Consider the following 26,903-nt stretch of genomic DNA (forward strand, 5'->3'; position numbering starts at 1 on the left):
TAAATTTTTTATTGCAAAGAGTTTGTACATGCATGTATGTTTCTCCATGAAAGTACCACCAAGTATGAGCATTGACCATATACTTGTCCCAAAGAGCATCAAGACCACAATCATTGGAGCATGCAAAACCCATGACCTCAGCCTTCATTGCATCTTGCATGTCACAATTAGTGAAGAGTTTGCAAAGTGCTGCCTTGTACTCTTGAGTGACTTCAAAGTCTCTATATGGGGCAACTCTTGTTATCACAGAATGGAGTTGAGCACTATAATGTTTCAAACTCAATGTGAAGGTAAGAAGATGCAAAGGAGTGATCATTTTGTTCTCTCTCTCTCTCTACAATAATTTTGTGTAGTTCTTTGAATAATTTTCTTTAGGATCTTGCTCTTTGCATTTATAATGACTCATCTTCTGAATCATTGAGTAGATGTCATCATAGACCTTACCCAATCAAGGCCTATCAATGTTAGTATAATGGATCATGCTCATTATGGGCTTAGAGAGATTTATGAAATGATACGATCCCACCAAATGTCATCTAGGATCATTTGCTTAACCTTTGTTGCCCTTATAGTGGTAGATTGCCTCCATAAAGACCAATTTGGGTTGATGCTTGTTGGAAAGTACTTCATGAATTTTCACAAGTCATCTCAATACAATTGTGTTGGAAGAAAATGGGTCACAATCTATTTGAAAATAAAAATATACTTTTTTTACTGAAATTAAAATTAACATTAAATTAAAGAGCGTACTAAAGTGAAACATATTTATTATTTAACCCACCTTTAGTAACTCCAATTTCAAGAATGTTCTAAATATGCCTTGTGACATATGGTAGTTGGTGATGAACATTTGGATCTCTTTAGCCTCAACATACATTTGTTTGATCCAATCAATTTTTTTAGCATTAGGTTGAGGGAATGGATAGCACAAGGTGTCCAAAAACTGTGTAAATATTGCTCCTTCACCAATAATGCAACAACCCTACAATTTTTGGCATTGTCCATTATAACTTACTCAACATTTCGAGGGCCCACTTCTTCAATGGCTTGACAAAGAATGTTAGCAATAAATGCACCATCCTTCACCTCTTCGTAATCCATTACTCTAAAACACATTGCCCCTTTAGGCAACACTTCAATAGCATTGATCAATGGGTAATTTTTTGCATTATTCCATCTATCAAAATTGATGGACGCCCTTGTTTCAACCCACAAATCACTTATGGTTTCCAAAGAACCCTCTACAAATTTCACCTCTTTATCCAATAAGGTGCTATGCACCTCAAAATTTGAGCCCTTGTACTTTTTTGGAGCCTCATTAATTGATTTTACCATTTTTGCCAATATGGTGAGGGAACATTGAATGCCAATCCATTTGCTAGACACATCTCACTATGTCTTGATTGACAATCTCTATAGACTCATTTTGAAATGCCATTTCCAACAATCCCTTTGATCTCTTATGTGTAGAGGCCACAGGTTGTTCTTCAGGTATGGATAGAAATGGATGGCTCTCTATAGGTTCAAAATAAGAAGGCAGTGGAGGGGGCTTCATCCCTTGAGATCCTTTCTTTATTAAAAAATGATTTGATTTGTGGCTTGATGCTCAGTTTGTTTTTTCTTTCTCTTTAATATATGCCAAGACTTATGCATCTGGAAGACCTTTATCATCTTCTCCTTGACAAAATTTGATGTTTTGTCCAAGGATTCTACACAAATGGCTTTTCACTCAATTGTATGACCTCGAATATCTAAATTTACATGATCACAAATCCAAACATAATCTCCACCATTTGGAAGTTGTTATGTTTCAACCAGAGAAACGAAAATCACCAAAAATCGCCCAAACTCGGCGAGTCCAAGTCCAAGTCACCCCCCCACGAGTCCAACAAACTCAAACTCGGTCTCAGCCGAGTCTGGGGTCCAAACTCGCCTAGACTCAGCCAAACTCGCCAGACTCGGCTAGACTTGGCCAAACTCGGCCATACATAGACTGGGGTCCAAAATCTTTAAAAATCTCTAAATTTCTTGAGTTTTTCACTTTCCCGAGTCTAGCCGAGTCTGAGTCAGCCTTGTCGAGTCCGAGTTAGCCTTGCCAAGTCTGAGTCTCGTTTCTTTGGTTTCGGCATATTTCCAAAGCGAGGATTTTGGGTTTGTTTTGAAGTGGGGTTGGTTCTTAGAGCTAGGAACACTTGTCATTGTAATACCTAAGACAATAAGTTTGATAACAACACATTCGAAGAATTGAAACAAACGAAGCTTGAAAACAAAAATATATATAAAAAACTTAATTCATTTAAAAATAAATAAAACATGTTTATAGATACCTAGAAGAATGAAAACAAACCAAAATCTTCAAAATGAAACAACATAATTCATTTGTAAAAAAAATGCAGGAAAAAAAAACCAAAAACTTCAAGCAACTTACCTTTTTTGAAGAAATATTTCTCTACAATCTCCTTGACAACAATCAAACACTTGCAAATGTGTGGGAATAACACAACAACTAGCTTGGAGAGTTCAAAGATCAATCTTTAACTTTATTTATGCAATGGCAAGCAAGAGAATAAGTTTAGCAATGGAGGAAAATATTTTTGTTTTTCATTCACAATATGAAAAATGAGTTTTCATTTTATTTTTGGATGTTTTGTATGTGACATTTTAGGGTGAGGGGGCGAATGGTACTCTTTGGAGTTTTTTTTTTTTAAATGTCTAAATTCATTGACAGGGCACATGATAGGGTAGAATTCTTCCCAGTTTAACTAGGATTCATCTGGATCGAATCCATAGGTTGTGAGAGGAACACTATCCAAACCCACAAGGGAATAGACTTGGACCACGAACCCAGTTTAGATCGGTCCAAGACCTAGGGCTTCCTTAGGGCAAATCGATAACATGGTTTGGTCCATTACCCCACTTTAACCATGATAAAGTATATGAAAGGTGATGCTTTTTCACCAAATTAGTGTTGTTGAAGCTCTCAAACAGATTTTTCTATTCTTTTAATAGAGTGTGGCAAATTACATGATCATTTGGGAAAATATTTTTCCTCAATTGGGTATAAAAATAGAATTGTAATTTCCTTGATTTGTTGGTCAATCACTACAATGTAATCCTTATGTTTACTACTTGGTAAACCAATAAATATATTCATTGATTTAAAATATGACTATTTTTGGTATGGGCAAAGGATTATACACATTGAACTTTTTGTTTAATGGCTGGAAATGCAATATATACCACATCCTTATAATATCAATTATCAACTATATGCCACTTTGTACCGAGGAAAATACATTAGTAGATTTGCTAATAAACTTTTATGTTAATGAAAATTAAAATATTCATTTTAGTATGAGACATGCATGAAAAATGTTAAACACAAATTTATGTGAAACTCCAATAGAATGTTCTCCAATAGTTGCACATGTGATGCCAAGTTACCATTATAAATCAATATTTACATAAAATGATATAACAAAAAATCACAATTGGGATAATGACAAACATCTTAATACATAAACATATACTACTAATAAATGAAAAGTAATAGCCTTCATTTATAGATAAACAATGGCATTAATAGATATGCCTCTTGAAGTAGTTGGTTTTCATTTCCATGTATTCTAGTTTAGTTTTCATGAGTCTATCAACATGCAACAAATTGGTCACAAGACATAGGTGGTAGTTGTAATAGTCACACAACAAACTCAAACAATTAGGATCATCTACAAAACAAAAAATAACTTTCCACAAGAGAGTTGCAAGAAATGGATGTTAGATTTTAAAAAAAGGTATTATAATACAATAGGACACATAATATATAACAAAGACTTTTCTTATAGAGGTAAAGTAAAGGATAACATAGAATTATGACTTTTTTTTATTGTGATGGTTGCATCTGGCGTGGGTGTGAGTTCTATTGTAGCTGCTTTCGCTACCTCTAGCCCTTTCACTTCGAATGGGGATAAGGGGACTTTGGGCCTGCCCTCAATGGCTCCTCCCTTAGTGCCTACCCCTCCACCCTCTCCTCAAGTTGTGGGTGGGTCGGTTGCTATTGTTGATGGTGGGCTAACTAGGGCTTATACTGGTGTTGGGGTCCCCCCTCCTAGTGGTGGACAAACTTTGCTCCTATGGCCAGGTCTGCTACTGCTCATCTTCCCAAGAGGAAATCTCGTTTGCTTCCTTGTGTTGTAACTTGCCCTATGGTGGTTTGTGGCCAAGACGTGGTAGAAATATTGGTTTCTACCAACGTTGTGGGTTGATGTGCAGATTTGTTGGGATTTGGCCTTCTCTCCCTGACCTCCATCATTGGGTGAATGATTCTTGGAAGCCTTTGGTCGCTAGTAGCATTGAAATTTACCCTTGTGCTAAAGGTTTTTGCATTGCTTCATTTGCTTCTTCTAATAAGCGTGACTTGGTGTTGGGAAAGTTGTGGGTTTGGGGAGTTAACTCTCTTTTGGTCAAACCCTGGACACCTTCTTTTAACCCTCTTACCAAACCACTCAAAGTGCATCTAATATGGGTTTACCTTCCCAACCTTCCCCTTCATCTCTAGGAGCATTTTTGTTACAAGGCCATTGGTAACTCTATCGGTTGATTTTTGAAGGTTGATGATTTTGCGTCCTCTATGGGTCATTCTACCTTTGCTCACATTTTAGATGATATTATCTCTATGCCTCTCCCTAGGGATGTGGTTCTTATGGTTGGGGATAGGCCATGGACTGGATCATTGGATTTTTTGGGTCTCCCCTTTCGATATCGGTGATTCTTCTCAACGATTCAGTTAGCTTTGAATTGATCTCTTTGACGCCATAAAGGTGTTGCTACTTGGTGGAAAAACAGTATTGCTGATCATTTGACTGCCATGACTTCTATTATTGATGATTTTGAAAACTCTTCACATGCAGATGATGACTCCTCTCAAGATGAGGTGGTGCCTCTTACTATTGTTGAGGCCTTTGTTGGCCCCCTGGTTGCTACTGGTGTAGCCTCCTCTATCCTTGAGGCTTCTTCTCATGTTGCTCCTATTCTATAGCAACGGTCTGCTCCTGGTTAGTCTACTCCAAATATTGTTTTGCAACAACAGTCTTCTCTAGTTGCGGATAGAAATGTTGATGGGATCTCCCTGCTTGATCCTTCTTATGATATTACTAATAATAGTATTGCCTGGGTTGTTGTTTGTCGCAAGTAGAAAGGTAAGTCTCCCCCCCCCCCCTCCAAACTCCTCCGAGTCGAGTTTTGGGTGTTTCTCCCCACTCTTGAGTTGAGTCCTTTTGGGTTGTTACTGGTTTGGCAGGCCTTTAACAACGGTCTTCAAACTTGTTGTTAAAGGCATGTCCAACCTAAGCTTGTTTAGAGTCAGCACCCTTGTTTTGTTTCCTTTCTTTTTTATTGCATACGGGTTGTTTGTATATAGGGTCGACACCCTTGTTTTGTTGCTCATTTTGATAAAAAAACATAGAATTGTGACAAATGTCACAATCATGTGACATGAGACAAAAAGTAAATAACCTAAAAGTGTCATAAATAAATTTAACTTAGTTTGAATAGGATCTAAACTTGAACCCATTAGGCAAAATATACCATTCATGTCAAAACCCTCCCTCAAGTGTAACTTAGGGAGGAACACAAACAAGTACAAGAATGAAAAAATTGGTGTCAATAATAATACCTTGTTAGGTACTCATGTAGAAAAAATCTCTTACAAACAGAGTAAAGGAGAAAACCCATTGAAAAAAAATCCCTCTCCAAAAGTGAAAAACACATAAACAAACATTTTTGAAGTGATGGGTGGAGTCAATATGAACCTCCAAAGTCTACATCCATGATATGAATATACAATAAATATCCCCCAATATGAGAGAAATGGTGAGACTATAGATTCCCTTTCCCACACTCTCATCCCACTAAGAAGTAGCTCATGCACTAGTGGCGAATGCTTAAAATGAATGTTGAAAAGTTTCCAAAATTAGCCAACAACATTTCTCCCTTTGGAAAGAAACAAATTCAATGGTGTATGCAAAAACAAAAATCCCATTCCAACAAAGAGATGAGGAAAGAAGTCTAGCGTTATGTGCCTCTAAAAATTACTCAAGTATCTACATATCATAGTCAAGAGATGTGGAACCAATCCAAAACCCTATGAAGACTCATGAAGAACAATCTTCAAAGATAAAGATGAAGTGAAAACAGGTGTGTTGTAAATGTTATCAAAGATAAAATGGATATCCTTAAGAGTGTCCTCCAAATTTGTAAGATGAGACTCATAATTTTTTTTGTAATAACTATCAAGAAGCCATCCCATAAAGCTCAATCTAAAAGGCTAGAATGATCCTATTGAATTGAAGAACTAGAAACTATATCAACACAAAACTATGAAGTAGTAGGTAGAAGCTTGGCACAATTCTCAAGAATTGAAGTAGATGAAATAAAACCTAGGTTCAAGTGATCAAGCTTCTTGTAAATATAATTCACACTAGATGCATAAGTGTGAGTATCAATTGTAGGAACTTCAATATGATCAAAGGAAAAATAGGAAAGTGTATCGATTAGATTTATGATTAACTATCCTAACACTGATCTTTCCACTCTCCAAGTCTCTAATAATGATATAATTAGGTGCGAGGTCAACAATCTTCCCTACTCCACTATATGTAATTTATTGATAGAAAGGAGACTAGTTGACAATGATGGAACACAAAATACATAATTGAAAATGCCTTATCCCATGTCAATATATCTTTTCCCACAAATACACGTGTTCTTCATCATAATATTAGTAAATTGAAAGACTCAAATGAAGATAACATACCTTGTGATGAAGCCATATGATGTGAAACTCCAAAATCAAGAAGCCACTAAGCTAAATTTGGACTTGTAGATTCAAAAAGTATCTTATCTTTCATCTTTTATATCTCATTTGCCACTCTAATTGTCTTTGACTATGTAGATGATGATGGTGTAGAAGAAGATGAACCAGAATATATTGTTGAAGGTAATTTTATATTGTTCTTCCGAAGGTGGCATTTTAACTCGTCAATATTTTTTTGTAACAATTGTATTCATCATGCTCATTTTTTTTTGGAATAACATATGTGGGTTTCTCTTTCTTAGGTATTTCCTCTTCAGAAGATGTTGGATGCTCATTAAATTGTATTAGATTATTTTTTTGGTCTTACCTTTTGGATAATTGAACTATTAGTGCTTAACTCTTGGAAAGTGTATCTAATTGGATAAGTTTGGCTTTCTCTCTAGGCACATGGTCATAAAATGTCTCAAAAGAAGGCATGATAAATGCATCACCTAAAGCATTCATTCTGGAATAAAAAGTAGAAGAATTGACTACATATGGTCCTTTTAACTTACACAAAATAAAAAATATAGATTTCTTATCAAGTTTGTCTTTTACATAATTAGCCAATTGATCTTAAAGATTTGAACTTAACCAATCAATCTTTCATACAAGGAGAAAGAGAAATCAATTGTATTTATTTGCAAAGAACAAAATTCACTAAATGTACCAAATATATCTTTGAATTTACTTTATACCTTCTTAGGTGTTGTATAATCTTGAATATGGAACAACTATTTATCAAAAACATATAAAGCAATCAAATCCATAGCTTTATCAAGTTTGTTCTTGTAAGAAAATATCTCATATTGTTTACTAAAATCATGTTGAGTATCACCCAAGGTAGACCATAAACCTTTAGATAGGAGTAATTGTTATATTTTTGTTTCCGTGTATGATAATTATGAGAGTGATGAGCTCTCAAATGAATCAAATCTACCATTAGACCAAAAAACTCCAATAAAAAATAGACAATACATAGCAATAATTTGTCTGAGAATCTCTCAAGTATAAATCAACATTGAAAATGAAGCCCCCCAAAGCAAAAATCAAGCACCACTTTTAACATTGTTTTGAGAAATGAGCCAAAAAAAGCAAAATCACTTCAAAATGAAATTCTCATATTCAAGATAATCTATTTTGTGTGTGTGCGCGCGCGCGTGTGTGAATGTTTATTGCTAGTAAAATACATTTTCAATGCTTATAAGAATTCCAAAATCAAATATTACGAGCACAAGATTTGACTTGTCTAAAAATACAAACAAATGTAAAGTCCAAATTAATATATCATGCAACTGAAATTAAATATTGGAAAAAAACTTTGTACCACTTGGATCCAACTTTTTGAAAATTATAAGAATGTGAAAAACTAATTATTTGACAAAAAGTTATGATTTTTGGAAAAGTATCTCCATTATGATATTGTTATCAGGGTTCAATTGCTTAGTTTTTGAGTCAAACTTGAAAACTACACAACATGGCTCCTGCCCGCTACAATTCAAATGTTGAAGCTCTCGCCTGTTGCAATTCAAATGTTGAATCTCTCGCCCACCCTGGTTTGATTGTTGCTTTGCAATCCTCACCTAGCGCCTCTATTGTGGACTCGAGTGATTCTTTCCCTCCCCTTCCCCTCGTGTTGGGGTTGTTGGTGTCCTCATTGATGGTGCTCCCCACGCAGTGCCTACTGCTGGGTCTGCTTTGTGTGATGCTCCCCAGGTGGACTCTGTTGCTCCTAGTGGGAACTTGCCCTCAAAGGTGGGTGTCGTGGCTGCCTATCGGGTGGATGGTTCATGCCCACCCCACCTGTGGATTCCCTTTCGAGGGGAGTTGTTGGTGTTGACTCTCTAGTTTTTGGTGATGCTTCTCAGCTAACTGCTACTGACGCTATTGGTGTTAAGGCCCCACCCATACCTTCCTTTGCTGGCAGGCGTAGATTTTCTTGTGTGGCCAAATCTGCTACTTGACCCTCCAAGAGGTTTCGTCCTCTTCCCTGTGCCAAATCCTCCCCAGTGGTGGTTTGTGGACAGGATATGGTGGATAACATTGGGCTCTACCAACGTTGTGCTTTAGTGTGTAGATTCGCTGGGCTCTGACCTTCACTACTAGACCTCCATCACTGGGTGAGTGACTCTTGGAGGCCTTTGGTGGCTCATAATATTGAAATTTTTCCTTGTGCTAAATTCTTTTTCATTGCTTATTTTACATCTTTGGCTAATCAGGAATTGGTTTTGGGCTAGTTATGGGCTTGGGGAGTACACCCCCTCTCTGTTAAGCCTTGGACAACCTCTTTTAACCCTCTCATTGAATCGCTTAATGTGCATCTAGTTTGGGTTCACCTCCCAAATCTCCCTTTCATTTTTGGGAGTATTCTTGCTATGAGGCTATCGACAACTCTATTAGACATTTCTTAAAGGTCGATGATGCTATGTCTTTAATGGACCACACTACCTTTGTCTGCATCTTAGTGGACATTGACATCTCGTTGCCTCTCTTGGGAGATGTGGGCTTAATGGTGGGGGATTGACCTTGGACATAGCCGTTGGATTTTGAGGGTCTTCCCTTTCACTGTTGAAAATGCTTCTCTATGGGTCATCTTGCTTCAAACTGCTCTATTTCATGCCACAAAGGTGTTGCTACTTGGTGGAAGGATGATACCGCTAATCACTTGACCATCCATGTTGTTGATCCTGATTCAGATGGCTCCTCTCAAGAGAATGAGGTGCCCCTTACTACTACTGATGTTGTAGTGGATTCCATGGTTATGGCTCCTCCCGCTCTAGTGGATTCAACTCCTTCTTCTGCCCCTATGGATTCAACTCTTTTCGCTCCATCTTTGCTGCCCCATTCTTCTCCTACTAATGTTGCTATTGTTTCTACTCCTGTTGCTGCTCCCCTACAACAATCTGTTGTGATTCTATAGTAGCACTCTACTAGCACTATTTTTTGTAACCCTATAGGGTCCTCCCCATTGCACCACTCTCTTGTTGGTCCTAATTGTAAGGAAGTTAAGTAGCGGAACAACTTCCCACACTAACCTTGAGAGGAGGGTAATGTAAAAACTTTTACAGATCCTCACAACAGTTACAGAAAACATAAATAGATATAATAACATTCAAACCATAAAACAATGATTAACATGGAGAAAACCCTTTCAAGAGAAAAACGCCACACTCCAAAAGCCGCCCAATATATTATTCACCAATCAAAACAGATTACAATATACTTGAAGAGTAAGCTCTTCGTAGGAGTACCACTAATCAAAGATTCAGAGGTAACTCAATAGCCATAAGACTCTCACACACAACCTCTATCTCACGCACCTCATATATAGGAGATACAATACAAGAAACCGTCAAACAATATTACAAAACCATGGGCTAAAACCACCCAATAAGGTGTAGCCGACCTTAACTCACTTCTAGATGACCTATGACGTGTTAAAACACACATCAACACGTGTCCCTCCCTTTTACAACTCATTTATGTGTTTGATGTATTTTATATTTCCTATTTCAGGAGTACAAACTTTTGGAGGCCATAACTTGAGAGCCATGTGTCCCATTGACGAATTGTTTGAAGAGTCGGAAACCTCGCGAAGTTCTCTATTGCCTCGTAATCGGATATATCATTTATGCCCACTTTTTAGGGTGTTTAGGGGCCTCTAAAGTCCTCAAAATCAAATTTAAACCTTTCATTGGACCCCTCCAAAATGGAAAATTTAATATCTTCAAAATTAGTTGTGATCTTACAATGTAACTTTACCAGAATGCTTATCTAGCCAACCAAAAGCTTCAGAGAGAATTTCGCACCATTTCATGCTCAAATGAAAACTTACTATAAATAGTAACCTCATGCAAATGCAAGGTTGAGACACCATTTTCCCAAAAAATCTCCCACTTGTCGAACACCTTGCAAGAGCAAAGGGAGTATCAACACAATGAATCAATTGCTAGGGGCCATCAAGCCCATAGACTCTGAGCACCATCTGAACTTCTCTGTGCTCACAACCTTAGTTAAAGAATGTGCAACATTCATCAAAGTTTCTACTTTAACAAGCTTCACGCTGCCATCTTCTACCATATCTTTGACAAAATGATACTGAACATCATTGTGCTTGGTCTGGGCATGAAATGTCGGGTTGTTAGCTAGGCAAATCGCACTTTGACTGTCACCAAAAAATTGTCACGACTCCTTGTTTTATTCCAATGTCTGAACACAGTCTCTTAAGCCAAATGGCTTCTTTACAAGAATGAGTAGCTTCCATATACTCTGCTTCAGTAGTGGACAAAGCAACCACAACCTGTCACTTACTCATCCAACTAATTGTACCACCAAATAAAGTAAACACATAAGCCCTGGTAGATCTTCTGCTATCAATATCACCTACCTAGTTTGAATCTACATAACCATGAATGTCAAGGGAAATCACGTCTCCAACTAAATTACCATGATAACACAAAGAATACTCTAAGGTACCCTTCAAATATTTGAAGACTCTTTTGACTGCATCCCAATGAACTCTACTTGTATTAGATATATATCTGGACAGAACTCCCACTGCTTGGACAATGTATGGTCTAGTACATACCATAGCATACATCAAACTTCCAACTACACTTTGGTAAGGCACTCTGCTCATGTCTTCCATCTCCGATAGGACGTAGGACAATTTGCAACAGATAATTTCATTCCAAGTGTAAAAGGAACACGCAATGGTCTACAATCTTGCATGTTGAGCCTCTATAACATTGAATTCACATACTTACCTTGGCCTAGCCATAGCTTTCTGTTCACTCTATCTCTCTTAATTTCCATCTCAAGAATGTGTTTCGCTGCACCAAGATCTTTTATTTCAAATTTAGCAGTGAGCTAAGACTTAAGTTCTGAAATCACACATTTCCCTTTACCAATGAATAACATATCATCAACATACAACGCAATGTGCAAGAAATGATCACCATCGGATTTATAATAAACACAGTGATATGATTTAGAACGCTCAAATCCCAAACTCAATACATATGTATCAAATTTCTGGTACCACATCCTAGGACTCTGTTTGAGGCCATACATGGATTTCTTTAATTTACAGACCAAATTACTTTTACCTTTCACCACATAGTGCTCCGACTATGTCATATAAATATCCTCCTCCAAATCACCATGAAGGAAAGCAGTTTTCACATCCATTTGCTCAACCTCTAAATCATAAGAAACAACAATAGAAAACAAAAATCTAATGGATGTCATTTTGGCAATAGGAGAAAATCTCACCATAATCAACACCCTCAACTTGAGAGTAGCCTTTAGCAACCAACCTTGCTTTATACTTCTCAATGTTTCCATTTGAACCAATATTTTTCTTGAACACCCATTTGCAACCAACAGGCTTTCTTCCTTTAGAAAATGGTACAAGATCCCATGTATCATTCTTTTTCAAAGTTGTCATTTCTTCTTCCATAGAAAACTTCTAGGATTCTGCATCATTCATACCTAATGCCTCTTCTACAGATTTTGGTTCATCCACATTAGTATTCAAAGAAAATACATCTCCAATCATCAGTGAATACCTTTCAAGTGGTTGTCTATGTCTTGTAGACCTTTGAACAAGCTGAGTTGGAGGTTCTTCCTCCTCTTCTAAAGATTCAGAGCTAGATGAGCTCTCCTCAACTTCTTGCCTATCTAGGGGTCTCGATTCAACTCTTTCACGTGTAGAAGGAAATTGAATCACATCTTCCTTTTTAGTCTATCCTAGCTACAATGTAACATAAGGAGACTTAATTTCTCTAAAAATAACACTTGTACTATGAATTACCTTCCGTGCAACAGGGTCCCAAAGCTTGTATCCTTTCACACCATAACTATACCCGATGAAGATACATTTCACAACCTTGTTCTCCAACTTTGTACACTTCTCCTTTGGCACATGTGCATATGCCTCGCAACCAAAATCTCTAAGATGTCTCAATGAAGGCTTGTAACCCGACCATGCTTCCATAGGAGTTTTATCAACAAGGGCTGATGAAGGAGACCTGTTAATCAGGTAGCAAGTAGTGGCAACAACTTCAGCCCAAAAATTTTGTTCTAGACCAACACCACTCAACATACTCCTAGCCTTCTCCATCAGTGTCCTGTTCATTCTTTCTGTAACTCCATTCTGTTGTGGAGAATATGGAGTTGTCTTCTATCTATTAATGCCACAGTCTTTATAGAATCTATCAAAATCATTAGAGCAAAATTCACCTCCATTATCAGTCCTCAAACATTTAATTTTCTTTCCAATCTGCAACTCAACCATTGCTTTAAATTCTTTAAATCAATTGAAAAACTTCATATTTACTCTTTAGAAAATATACCCATGTCCTACTAAAATCATCAATAAATGAAACATAATATGTGGATTTTCTAATCGAAGGAACATCTACAGGACCAAACACATCAGAATGAATAAGATCCAAAACACCACAAGTTTTATGAGAACTTGAGTAAAACTTAATATGGTTTTGTTTTCCATAAATTCAATGCTCACAGAAATCAAAGTCAAGATTACAATCATTCAAACCTTCAACAAGGTTTTTATTTTTCAAGGTCCTTAGACCCTTTCTCCAATGTGGCCAAGCCTCCGGTGCCATAACATAGTCTTATCTGTGGGTAACTTTGCTTTATAAGAAAGAGCACACTTAGGTACCCAAAATCCATTTCCATCTGCTGAAGGTGAAACCCTCAAATCTTCCACAAATTTACTTTTTACAGAAGTGCTATTACACTCAACAGTGTATGCATCTAGCTTATACAAAGTGTCGAACTTGACACCTCTAGCAATTACCATAGCACCCTTAATCATCTTACATCCTGCTTCAAAAAAGACTACTTGCACACCCGCATCTATCTGTTTTCTCACAAACAATAGATTTCGTTTTAATTCGGGGAATGCAACACACCATTAATCCTTTTTATTCTACCATCAGAAAACTTGATTCTAACTTTACCTCAACCAACAATGTCTAAATGTGAATCATCACCCAAGTACACCTTACCTCCATTAAATTCTTCATATTCAGAAAACCAATCTCTATTGGCAGTCATACGAAAAAATGCACTTGAGTCAATTAACCAAGCATCACTACCTGCACGAGTCGCCAAAGCTGAAATAAATGCATCACCATCTTCCTTCTCGGACTCAGAATCAAAATCAATCTTCTTCCTTTTCTTCTTCTTTTCTTCTTTGCAGTCCTTACGGATGTGACCCGGTTTACCGCAATTCCAGCAAATGACTTTGGACTTTCCAAGAGATTTCGATCTCCCTCTCGATTTGGACTTATCGCACTTCTCATTCTTCTTGCCTTTCTCCTTAGGTCTTCCATGAATAGTTAGGGCTTCCTTTGAACTGAGGGATACCTTCCTCAACATCTCTTCACCAAGTAGGGCACCCACCACATCTTTAGACTTCAAAACAACAAAAGTACTACCAATAGCCATAACAAGAGAATCCCACGAATCAAGCAAAGAACAAAGCAAGATCTGACATTTCTCCTCTTCGTTCATCTTAACACCAATAGATACTAATTGAGCCACCAACATATTGTATTCTTCTAGGTGGTCTACAATTCATCCACCCTCTTCCATCTTCAAGGAATACAATTTCTTCCTCAAGAAAATATGATTTAATAAAGATTTGGCTTGATACATTTCACCAAGCTTAGTCCATAGCTTCTTTGCAGTGTTTTCTTAGTGGACATTGATCATAACACAAACTAATTAGACCCTTGGCTTTTCGATCCATAACATCATACTGAGCCATTGCAGTAGGATCTGAGGGCCTTTGGACATTTGCATCAACAACATCCCATAGATCTCGATCTATTAGCAGATCTTCCATCTTCAGCTTCCACATCTCAAAATTTGTTCCATTAATTTTCTCCACCTCTATTTTCCCTTACAAACTTGTCATCTGAAAAATTCCTGCAACAAGATCAAAAGTGTCTTTTGCACAAGCTCCCACTCAAATCTGGATTAGTTCAAAAAACCCAAAAACCCACAACTGAAACCAAAGGTGATCAAGCTCTGATACCACTTGTAAGGAAGTTAAGTAGCGGAAAGACTTCCTTCACTAACCTTGAAAGGAGGGTAATGCAAAAAAATTTACGGATCCTTACAACAGTTATAGAAACAAAAATAGATATAATAACATTCAAACCATAACACAGTGATTTACGTAGGGAAAACCCTTTCGGGAGAAAAACCCCACACTCCAAAAGTCGCCCAATATATTATTCAGCAATCAAAACATATTACAATATTACTTGCAGAGAAAGCTCTTCACAGGAGTACCACTAATCAGAGATTCAAAGGTAACTCAATAGTCATAAGACTCTCACACACAACCTCTATCTCATGCACCACATATATAGGAGATACAATACAAGAAACCATCAAACGGTATTACAAAACCATGGGATAAAACCACCCAATAAGGTGTAGCCAACCTTATCTCCCTTCTAGATGCCCTATGATGTGTTAAAACACACATCAACATGTGTCCCTCCCTTTTACAACTCATTTATGTGTTCAATGTATTTTATATTTCCTATTTTAGGAGTGCAAACTTTCGGAGGCCATAACTTAAGAACTGTGTGTCCGATTGACAAACCGTTTGAAGCATCAGAAAGCTCGCAAAGTCCTCTATTGCCCCATAAATGTATACGTCATTTATGCCCACTTTTTAGGGAATTTCAGAGCCTCTAAATTCCTCAAAATTAAATTTAAAGCTATTGGACCCCTCCAAAATGGAAAATTTAATATCTTCAAAACTAGTTGTGATCTTGCGACGTAACTTTATCAGAATGCTTATCTAGCCAACTATAAGCTTCGGGGATAATTTCGCACCATTTCGTGTTCAAATGAAAACTTACTATAAATAGTAACCTCATATAAATGCAATGTTGAGACACCATTTTCTCAACACTAATGATAGTATCGCCTGGACTTTGGTTTGTCACAAGTACAAGGAGAAGTCCTCCCCCCTCCCCCAAATCCCTCCTTGTCAAGGCTCGAATGTTTCCCCCTTCATTTAGTAGGTTTGGGTTGCTTCTCTGCTTGCATACTCTGTATTAAGGGTCAACACCCTTGATTTTGGTTGTTGTTAAAGTGTTATTGATAGTCTCTGACTATGTTAAAGGGTTGGCACCCTACTTAACGTTGCTTTTTAATAAAAAAACAATATCATAATTTGACTTGTTGTGGAAAATATCTCCTGCTTATCAAAATATCTCCATTTAAACAAATTTAATGATCCATTGCATTGTTGAGGTGGCATTTGGGAAGTGTGGGCTGTGTCTAAGTAACCAGATGTCAAAACCTTGACTTCATATAATAGAAAATTATTTTAAATTAAAATTGTACCTTTAATGATCATATAGATGATTATTAAAAATACTAACATAAGTAGACAAAAATCCACAAAACATTTGGTACGATCCAAACTGTGAAGATTTCATACATGGATCATATGATTTTTTTGTTGATAATTTTTTAGATCTTAAAAAATTAAAAATATTTCAATTTTAAATTCTATAGAAATTATAGATTTTTAGGTCTTTTGAATTTAATGGTGAGATTTATTTTATTTGAAAACTACTTACCAAAAATTATTGTAAAAAAAATTCTAAAATCCATGCTCCCAAATCTTAGGACTAGTTTGAGTTCATTCATCCAAGATGATTTTCTTTTAAATATGCATGTAGGTTTCTTATCTTGATTGATATATCGACGTCTTCATTTTCAAATATATCACAATTGGTCTTTGTGACTTGCAAAATTATATCATTCTGTCATTGATTCAGAACTCCTTCATTTGAATACAATGTGGGTCATTAGCTCTAAGAAACTTGAATGATGATATCATATTTTTTTTAATTTAAAAAATTACTTTCTGAATAGGTGGATTCTTTTTTTATGTTGTATGATAAGGATATGGCACTACAACATGCAATTTTTCTTCATGGTATGATGATTAATCCCCTTTTTTATCCTCAACATGATGGATTGGTTTCTTATTAATTTGTTTAGGTCGTGATAACAATCTTATTCTTCATATCTATACTTGGGCAGGTATTACAAATTGAATTGAGACATTTGTAGCCATTGTGAGCACTATTGGAACAAGGTATTTTGTTCAGTGGTTGGGTTCATTCAAGTGTTTCTTGACCAGACAACTTAAATCACACACACTAATCTTTGATTTCTAGGCTTAAAAGTGTTAAACACTCAGAATTGACTGACATTCTCTAGGATTAATATGTTGCTTAGTGTGTGTGATTTTTCTTGACACTTTCTATAGTTTTATATTTTATTCCAACCATCTCTTGGAATTTGTATGCCACTGAAGAAAAGGTATTTGACTAATTTGAGAAGGATATAAATTTTAAATAACCAACTGAATTGGTTGTTTTCTTCTATCTACATAATTTAATAATATTAAGCAAACAAGCAAGCATATAGATCTTCCCCAATGATTTTCTCTTTGGGTATACTAAAAAGTATGGGTTGGCACTTAGCTTCATCATGTGATTTTAATCTTGGGCATTCTAAGAAGTGTGTATCCACATGTGTGTAGGCCTTGAGAGTCATCATATATTTGACCTGAGGTATACTGTAAAGTATGGCTTGGAATTTGAGCCCCAAGCCTTCTCGGTTGAAAAATCATGTTGAACATTTTACAAATTTATATTCAATGAAATATACAAATTTAATATTATTAAGTTTAATAATTACTTTTATAAAAAATACTATGAAATTTGATATATGTCAATTAAAAGTGTAGCTTGGAATCATCGATGATTGTGGCTCGTGGAATTTGAGCCCTGAGTCTTCTCGACTTAAAAATCGTGTCGAACATTTTACAAATTTATATTCAATGAAATATAAAAATTTAATATTATTAAGTTTAATAATTAGTTTTATAAAATAACATTATGAAATTAGATATATGTCAATTAAAAGTGTAACTGTGGAATCATCGATGATTGTGGCTCATGGCACATTCAATAATCAAGATTGGCACCCCATGAGCACTAACCTTTTATGGGGGTAAACTTCCACCACATGTTTCAAAGAGAACAAAGTTGTGATTATGTTAGAATCATATTCTAGATGATAATAAAGGGAGTTGGCTATTCTCCATACAAAACAGTATGACATGGGATGTAGTCTATAAGATGAAAAATACCATGGTGTGGCATGGTGGACTAATGATTACCTGTGAAACGTGTGCTAACAACAAAGAAATGTGAGCAGACGGTGAAGTAGACCGCGCAAGTATGTGGCCATTGAGACAGCAAAATAAACCACGCTGGTAAGTGTCAATGGTGAAATAGACCGTTGAGAAGTTTAAAAAGGTGACAAAAAAAGTAAATTGTGTTTCATTGTTTAAACAACCAATAAGGGAATTTTTTCTTATCGAGGTCAAATAAGAAAGGTGGTCACTGTGTCGAAACCATTTCATCCCATCTGGGAAGAAAATTGAACATGTAGAGGGCAAGAGGAAGAGCGAGCAGCTGGAATTGGAGTGGACAATGATGCATCATGGAAGGTAAGAAAAGAAATGTTTTTCCTTGTTCAGGAGTTGTAAGAGTATTTTCCCTAACCATGTCATTCAGCTTTCTCATTTGCAAAGAGAAAAGCGAGTGGGTGTTGTGGTGTGAGAGCAGTGTTGGCGGCTTCGTTTGGATGTCGTCGAGGAAAAGACCATTTTGAGGTATGTATGTTATCTTTCCATTATGTCAAACTATTGGAAGGGGGTTTAAAAATATTGCTAGAGTTTAATCTAGATCTGAAATGTAAGTGTCTGAAAGAGGGTTTCTTGTTTTCCTAGAGGGTATATCAGTATTTGTTATTTTGAATGGAGCATAGGCCCTCTTCGAAAAGGAGATGGCAAAACACATATTTTCTTTAAAAAAAAAATCTTTAAAACAAAACTTTCACAAAACAATTTTCTGTGTACTGTTTACCCCTTAATTAAACCAAGAAAGGTAGGGAAAACTCGAATGAGGGCTTGCCATGTGTTTGGAAACACGGTTGTCAAATAGAAAAGATAACAATGTGCATGTTTACAAAAAAACCTCTATGCTTTTAAGCATGGATGTTGTTCTATCAATATAGGATGTGTTTTTAAGATGCATGGTGGTTATAAATCAGGAATATATACATTGGTCATATGCAGTAGGTAAGGATTATATATTTCAGTCGTTTTGTTCATATCCAGTGGCTAAGGTTTATCATATGCAATACTTTATGTCATTTTATGTATTTTCCATGATATTTGTCTATATGACTTGCATTTTTTAATAGAGAATAGTGTGCTCCTATATAATTTAGGATTTTTGAAATTATTTAATGAAATAATTCTCTCACATTTTTATCATATGCAGTAACTAAGGATTATATATTGCAGTACTTTTGATCATATGCAGTATCTAGATTAGCATATGCAGTAGCTAAAAATTATATAATATAGGGTTTTTGCAATTATTTTATGAAACCCTACATTATATAATCGTTAGCTACTACATATGAAAAAAAGTACTTCATATGGAGAAACACAATTGCCTAACATTTTTTTCATATGGAATAACTAATGATTATATATTGCAGTACTTTTGTTCATATGCAATAGCTAAGGATTATATAATGTAGGGTTTCTACAATTATTTCATGAAAAAAAATATTGCAAGCATGATTATAGAAACTTTACACGAACAAAACTATTTCAAGCATTATTGAAAAAAGCTACATTTTAGCAAAAAAGGGCAATTCATAAATCTTTACAATAAGCAAAAAAATCTTGTGGGCATTCTAGATTTTAAACAATCATTGTCACTTACATTGAAGGGAACATTATAAATATGGTACAAATCTAATGATCAAGAAAACCCTTCGTTTTAGGAAAGTGGTGCAGGAGCACCCATGGCGTAAGGAAAATATATGGTCAAATTCATCATTTGAAATATAATTTATATTTGAAGGTCATTTATAATGTATTTGAATCCATTTGGAATGATTTGTAAGACTTGGAAGCCTAAAAATGTAAGCAAGTCCTGATTATGTCCTAGTTGTCCATATAGGCCCTTATAGGTCAAGATGGTCAAAATTGTATAAAAGGCCATGAGAAGGCTATCAAGTATGTAAAAGGTATTAAATAGATTATTTGGACATGTTTATGAGGTTTTTACAATTTGGAGAGTCATTAGGAAAAAGTGTCAAAGTTGCAAGAAAATTGCAAAAGTGCAACATTTGGAAAAATGTAAAAGTGCAAAAATTGCACATAAAGTTGTAAAATGGAAGATGAAGGGTCATAAAGGTAGTTGGATGGTTTATAACTACCAAAGAGTCTATAAATATGTTTTATTCGTCGAACCAAATCATTATTGGAAGAATAGAGAAGAAAGGAGAACATTTTGGATACATTTTGGTGCATTCTACTATTGTTATTTTGGTTGGCTTTCCAGTTTTTGTGTTGGTTCCAGGCCTTGTACGACCATGTATGGCCTGGAAACCTTTGTATATGTATAATGGATAGTTAGATATGTTAATTACCTTTCTTTTCCTTTTTTTTTGGAGTTATTATGTTTAGAAATGAAGAAGATATGGAAGTTTTGGTGAAAGTTGTTAATTGCAGATTTGATACTTCCTGAGAACAATCAAATTGCAGCGTATGGTATGAAATCCTATGATATTATTAAGACCTCTAAATAGACTTATTGGAAAGATATGTGAATCATATTTCTTTTTCCTTTGGTTTGAGGCATTTTGGTTTTTATTTGTGGAAGTTATGAAGATTTTGGTGAAAACTGGTTTTAAACTGTCTTAAATGGAGTTGCTGGAAAGGGTTTGTACTTATCTTGTGATTTCACCATTGGAAAAATTAATGACTTGAATATTATGAAAGTAGACTCAGAGGGCTTTCATTTGAGTATGGTATTGTTTTAGTTTGGTTAAGTATTTGTTGTGAAATATGATGCCCTAGCAGGCAGCAAGCATACATTTTTCAGATTTATGATAGTCAAAATTGGTCTCGGTGCAGAGATGATAACTTTTTATTGCATCGTTGGATCGTTTTCAATTTTGGATATGGTTTTAGAAACCTAGTTTTCTACAGCCTCACCAAAGAGATCTTCCAAATATGCTCAGGTTTTAAAGTTATTAATAACGGAGTACGGGCATATCAAACTGTCATTAACCGGGACAACATAATGCATTGTTTTGGTCTTGATTAATGTTCAAAGGGTTGTAAAATGATATGATGGATTTGATATTGTATTGGTTGGTTGATATTAATATTGTTTTGGACTGTAGAATAATTATTATGATCAGATTATGCCTCTAATACAAGTGAAGATGTTGTGTTGAGATTGAAACTCCATGTTGGTTTGGGGTTCTTGAAGGGTTTTTCATGATGCTCCGCATCAAATTGGTATCAGAGCTAGAAGAGCTTGAGTGTGTGGGTAGAACGTCGAAGGAGGCAGTCCACACCAGGACCTAGCCCATGAGATTGTTTATTTGATTCTTGTGTTTAAAGTTTCTTGGTTGTAGGTTTGGTGTAGGTTCACTCAACTACAAGTGGGTGGACAGGAAGGTCTACCAGAGGGGGCCATAGGAGATGGTCCAAAGGGCCTGAGAAGGAGGTCCAATGTGTCGCCAAGAGTCTTGGGGAGAGAGGCAAGAGAGGACTCCCAGGTGAGGGACAGAAGTTGTTGGGTGTTTGTAGCAGCTTAGAGGAGTGGACTTCAGATAAGAAATACACCATTGGAAACAGCCAGTATAAACTCCATTGATAGGAGTCTTGATTGAAGCAGAATGTAGCAGAGGCATCATGTTACTCATTTCCAAGAGACTTGGAAATCTTTCAAGGCCGGTAGTATGGTGCAGGAGCACCCATGGCGTAAGGAAAATATATGGTCAAATTCATCATTTGAAATATAATTGATATTTGAAGGTCATTTATAATGTATTTGAATCCATTTGGAATGATTTGTAAGACTTGGAAGCCTAAAAATGTAATCAAGTCTTGATTATGTCCTAGTTGTCCATATAGGCCCTTATAGGTCAAGACGGTCAAAATTGTATAAAAGGCCATGAGAAGGCTATCAAGTATGTAAAAGTTATTAAATAGATTATTTGGACATGTTTATGAGGTTTTTACAATTTGGAAAGTCATTAGGAAAAAGTGTCAAAGTTGCAAGAAAATTGCAAAAGTGCAACATTTGCAAAAATGTAAAAGTGCAAAAATTGCACATAAAGTTGTAAAATGGAAGATGAAGGGTCATAAAGGTAGTTGGATGGTTTATAACTACCAAAGAGTCTATAAATATGTTTTATTGGTCGAACCAAATCATTATTGGAAGAATAGAGAAGAAAGGAGAACATTTTGGATACATTTTGGTGCATTCTACTATTGTTATTTTGGTTGGCTTCCCAGTTTTTGTGTTGGTTCCAGGCCTTGTACGACCATGTATGGCCTGGAAACCTTTGTATATGTATAATGGATAGTTAGATATGTTAATTAAATTTCTTTTCCTTTTTTTTTTGAGTTATTATGTTTAGAAATGAAGAAGATATGGAAGTTTTGGTGAAAATTGTTAATTGCAGATTTGATACTTCCTGAGAACAGTCACATTGCAATGTATGGTATGAACTCCTATGATATTATTAAGACCTCTAAATAGACTTATTGGAAATATATGTGAATCATATTTCTTTTTCCTTTGGTTTGAGGCATTTTGGTTTTTATTTGTGGAAGTTATGAAGATTTTGGTGAAAACTGGTTTTAAACTGTCTTAAATGGAGTTGCTGGAAAGGGTTTGTACTTATCTTGTGATTTCACCATTGGAAAAATTAATGACTTGAATATTATAAAAGTAGATTCAGAGGGATTTCATTTGAATATGGTATTGTTTTATTTTGGTTAAGTATTTGTTGTGAAATATGATGCCCTAGCAGGCAGCAAGCATACATTTTTTAGATTTATGACAGTCAAAATTGGTCTCGGTGCAGAGATGATAACTTTTTATTGCACCGTTGGATCGTTCTCAATTTTGGATATGGTTTTATAAACCTAGTTTTCTACAGCCTCACCGAAGAGATCTTCCAAATATGCTCAGGTTTTAAAGTTATTAATAACTGAGTACGGGTATATCAAACTGTCATTAACCGGGACATCATAATGCATTGTTTTGGTCTTGATTAATGTTCAAAGGGTTGTAAAATGATATGATGGATTTGATATTGTATTGGTTGGTTGATATTAATATTGTTTTGGATTGTAGAATAATGATTATGATCAGATTATGCCTCTAATACAAGTGAAGATGTTGTGTTGAGATTGAAACTCCATGTTGATTTGGGGTTCTTGAAGGGTTTTTCATGATGCTCTGCATCAGAAAGAATACCAAAAACTATTGCAATTCAACTAGTTTTCGCATGTTGTTAATGTAGGCGTTGTTTCTAAAAAATTCAAATATTGCATCTACAATTTATTGGAATCATAGTGGATTTGCAACAAAGGAAGACACATGATAGACCTGAATGTCCTTGGCCTTTTTGCATTGATGATAGACTTGGTTGTGTTCATGCTTGTTGTGGGCAGGTTAAAGTGAGTGAGGGGAGTTCAGTGGGCCTAAAAAGGGCGTGGAATTCTCAAAATTAGGTTCGTATAAAATTAAAATTCCATTTCGGTAATTAAGATGTGTAGGGTTAAAATTCTTGAAGAAATGAATACTTTAAATGATTTTGAATTTTGTAGATTAGGAAAAACGAGGAATAATGTGATGGAGTTCAACTGATTGTTGTTGTGTTATTTATTTTGGGAATAGGATGTAATGGTTCTATTCTCGATAGACAATGACATTTATTTGAAAGCACAAAGTCTGAATATGGCCCAACAAATTTTAAGCAATTTTCAATGGTCTGATCCTCTTTATGTGCCTTCTCAATGATAAAAAGATGCAAAAATCTACTAGAAAGAAATAATTTTATGCATATTTGTGTTATTAGTAGTTGTGTCATGTTCTATGGAGAATAGTCGCTCTATGATTTAATGGGGTTAAAATTTATTGAAGGAAATATGTATTTTATGTGTGTCTTATCATTGTTATGGATAGGATTGAATTTTGAACAAAATAATAGAACATAGTAATCATTTATGTTGTAATGTCAGGGTTTTGTTTTTATATATATGTATGTATGTGTGGCTTCATAAATTGTACTCACTTACAATTTCGTCCTCACCTAGGCCTCACTTAGGTGTTCTGACTTCCGATGCCTAGTAACTGTGTTTATTCTACTCACACCCCATATAAGAATTCCATTTTCATCATTTCCCCTACTTGCCCCTCATGTTGACTCCTAATTCTTCAGAACCAAGGCATTGGGTGCCTTGGTCCTCCTAATCAAGACCCATTTTTGGGCCTTACAACGGTCATTCAAATGAGTGGGAAACTGGATCTCGTGTCGGCCTACTTCGGAAATTTAATTTGTTTTTAGTCAGTCAAGTATAAAAGGAGGTCTACGCCTCTCATTTGGAACCTAACAACTTCTATGATCTCAATTGTACTTTGGTGAAATTCAACTTAAGCAAGCAATTAGTCATTCACCAAGCATTGGAGTAGAAGTGAAGTCAAGTTCAAGTATTTAATATGGCATCCATGATCAATGTTTTATGAAGACATTATACATGAAACCCTAAAACCTTTGTGTGAAGGTCAGAAAAAACTTTATCAAGGTATACATTATTATTTCAAGCATTTCAATCTTTCCCTCAAAAGGAAAGAGTTTTATTAGTCTTTCATTACATTTATCATTTCAATTTCATGGTTAATTCCAAAACTAGGGTTTGACCCAAGGCAAACCCCTATTCCCAACCTATTTTAAATATTTTTGTGTGTAGGGAATAGATGCAGGAGTTGTACTTGGGAATTCTGACAGTGTCGATAGTGACGAACATGTTCATCTTTTTATTGTGAAAAATTTGAAGGACCAGGTCGGATCTGTGTTACCTAGTCTTGAAAAATCAGGCTGAACTTCTAGGAACAAGTTCTAAACATCTTCTTTTGTCATGATCTCATTTTTGGCTCTATGGGATATCTGTAGCAATTTGTTTTTGATGATTTACTTCAATTATTCATACTTTTACCCTAATTTCATAACAACATTCCAAATTCAACTAAGAAAGAGGATAATCATTCCCAATCCAGGTGAATCCAATCAAAATATCAACCCTTTCCATATTTGGATTGAGGCTAAATCTATTGGGTTCAATTGTCTTTCCTTGTTTTGGTTAATTTGGATTATTAGTGGCTTTGTTATCTTAATTGGTAAAACCCTAATTGTAAATTACACCATTACACATTTTGGCGAACCTGACATCTTTCATGCTTAATTTTGATTTCTTGTCTCGGTTTGATTTTGTATGCATTTTAAAATTCAATTTGCACTCATAGTTTTTATTTTCAATTGAATAACATAAATTTAGAGATTAAATTCACAAAAACCCTAATTTATTATTCTAAAATTAACTTGTGGGTTGTATAATTTTTCAAGCATATTTTCAAATCTGATTATTATGACATATTATATTATTATTTAAATTTATTTATTATTCAAATTCATAATTCGCATTGTTTAATTTCTTGGTTAATCAATTACTTTTATAAAAAATTGCATTGCTTACTCATAATTTTCAATTTTGGGATTCAAATTTACCTCCTTTGTGCATGAGTTTTGTTACCATTAGTCATACATACAATATTCCAGTGAGAAGAAGTTGTAGACTTAAGGCTTTCCAAGGTTTAAACTCTAAGGATATGGAGCCTCAGTTGGATAACTTGTTCCATGAGAATGTTGGTGTTTCCTCTAATCCAACAAATGACATCATTTATCCCGATTCTCCTCATGCTTCTCATGATGTGGATAAATCACTAACTAGGGTTACTATTGACCAAATGGAGAAGATTGACAATGAATTTGAAAATCATCAACAATGGATGAGTCAACAATACTCGGAAAGTAAGACAGTCCCTTTAATTGAAGGATTAAAAAGAATGGTTCAAAGTGATAAAATTGGTGTTGATTTGTTGCATGTCCTTGCTCATATTGTTGACACTAATATCTTGCCAATCAAAAGGTGCGTTGAAGTCCTTGGTTACTCTCAACCCACTAGTCAAGTCAATCATTTCATTCCTATGCCTACATCCTTGCCTAGTGTGCCTACATTTACATCCTCTATCATGACTACTTACACACAAAATGTTAATCCTACACATGTTAGTCATGGGGTAAATCCTATTAATCGATATTCTTACATATCTCCTTTCGCGAGTCTTCAATTTGTTTCACAACCATTTTCCATAGCAACATACCACAATATTCCACCCCATTCTCAACCTCCACCTACATATAACAATGTTACTACTCCATCACAATCCTCCATGTCCAATTTCAATACATCCACTGAAGCAACCATCAGTAACTTAGCCCAAACTGTTACATCCCTACAACATCAATTGGCTTCCATTACTCAATCCAAGTTCAATGTTCCCACATTTGATGTAGCAAGACCACTATCTGATGACATTGTCTGTGCGGTTCCCCCTAAACATATGGAAGTCCCTCAATTGGATTTGTATAAATTAAAAGGTGATCCCTTGACTCATGTGAAGACATTTCAAACTTTGTGTAGTGATTTTTCTCATGACCAACGACTTATGGCTAAGTTGTTTACTAGAACCTTTAGAGAAAAAGTTTTGCAATGGTATTGTTCTTTGTTTCATTATTCTATTAATTTTTTTCAAAAATTGGCTAATACTTTCATTCAACAATTTCAAAATAACATTGGTCCTAATATTACTTTTACTAATTTGATTCATTGTAAGCAAGGACTTAAAGAAAAAGTGATTGATTTTATTGGTAGATATAAACATTTCCACTCACAAATTGCTTATCCTAATTTGCTTGATCATGATGTTCAAAGAATTTTTATTGCTAATTTAAAAAAAGA

This window comes from Cryptomeria japonica, chromosome 2, assembly GCF_030272615.1.
Source record: "Cryptomeria japonica chromosome 2, Sugi_1.0, whole genome shotgun sequence".
NCBI classification, from domain to species: Eukaryota; Viridiplantae; Streptophyta; class Pinopsida; order Cupressales; family Cupressaceae; genus Cryptomeria; species Cryptomeria japonica.